Below are 1,363 nucleotides of genomic sequence, written 5' to 3'. Positions count from 1 at the left end.
TAGACCTAATGATTGGAAGTTTCCCACAGAATTGAGTACCAGGTTAGATGGAAAAGGGAAGGTGCTGGCTGGCTGATGCTGTTTTGGGAACTCTTTCGTATGGTCATAAAAGATGACTACGACCTTTCCTTTGAGGCTTGTAGACACGCACAATGTGACATCTGGATTTAAAGCCAACATGCATGTTTCATGATGCCAGCTTTCCCTGGTAGGCCTGGTTGCAGAGGAAACCCAGCCCTCGGCTGTGTGCTGTACCATGCTGATACCTGTGCCACCTTTAGTCGCACGATGGGGCATGTGTCCACAAGGCCAAGGCAGTCCCGGAGGGTTCTGACTGTGGTCTCAGCCAGGTTGGCTGGGTCTGGGACTGCCCTGTAGTTTTCTGCAGACACCTTGGCCCTCATCTCCAAGAGGAATGATGATCAGGGATAGGTGCAGCACTTCCTGCAAGAATTTCACAGGCTCCAACCAAGGCTCCTGTACTTGAGCGGCCTGGGCCAGCAGAGGGTGCCATTGTCAAATTTCAGGGGGAGACGGCACAGTCTCAAATTGTCCTTTCTGGATCCTGTCTGCTCTCACCTCAGCCCTTCCAGATTGTCAGGGATCATGCAAAGGGGAGATTGGGATCAGTATAACTAGTCTGCGAAGTACAGACACCGGCAGTGCCTCTGTCTCTGACAGGGGGATGTCTCTATTAGGAACCTTCTAGACGACACACCAGAATCTCTTTTTCACCACTGCATCCATTGTCAGGCCCACCCCATGCCCAGGAAGTTTCTGTCCCAGGTGGGGAAAGGGTGGTGAACACCGTTCAGGGGAGCACCACATCTCAGCGGGCCACTATCCGAGCATCTGAGACCCAAGAAGCCCTCAGATGCCCTCTTGGTACGAGTTTCTAAATTAGAAATTGTGATGAGCACATTATTTTTTTTTAAAAGAAAGAAAATAAATTTTAGAAAGCAGAATAATTGAATAATTATTATTCAATTGAATAATTGAATGATAATTCTACTTAACTGGGATGAGGAGTTGACCTGATAAGACTTCTCTCCTCTTGAAAGGTAAATGTCAGGTTTCTGCCTTCCCAGGTTTAGACCACCTCTTTCTGGTATCAGTTTACCCATTGGCTAGGGATACTCAGCCTGACTCCTCCCTCAACTTTCTAAGTTTAAGCTAGAACCCTTTTCTGCTGGGAAGCTGCCTTATGATTCATATAGCTGCCATCATTTCAGTTCTAGAGGGCTATTTTGAATTCAGTTATTGAAAATAATTTTCAGTACTGCTGTCTGATAATACCATGTATATTGCTTTTCTCTTTGTAAATTAAGGGTGAACTCTTTGAAATAAGGAATTTCATCTTTGA

This window comes from Echinops telfairi, unplaced genomic scaffold, assembly GCF_000313985.2.
Source record: "Echinops telfairi isolate 266 unplaced genomic scaffold, ASM31398v2 ScPeMD7_5592;HRSCAF=6446, whole genome shotgun sequence".
NCBI classification, from domain to species: Eukaryota; Metazoa; Chordata; class Mammalia; order Afrosoricida; family Tenrecidae; genus Echinops; species Echinops telfairi.
Note: the sequence above shows the minus strand (reverse complement) of the source record.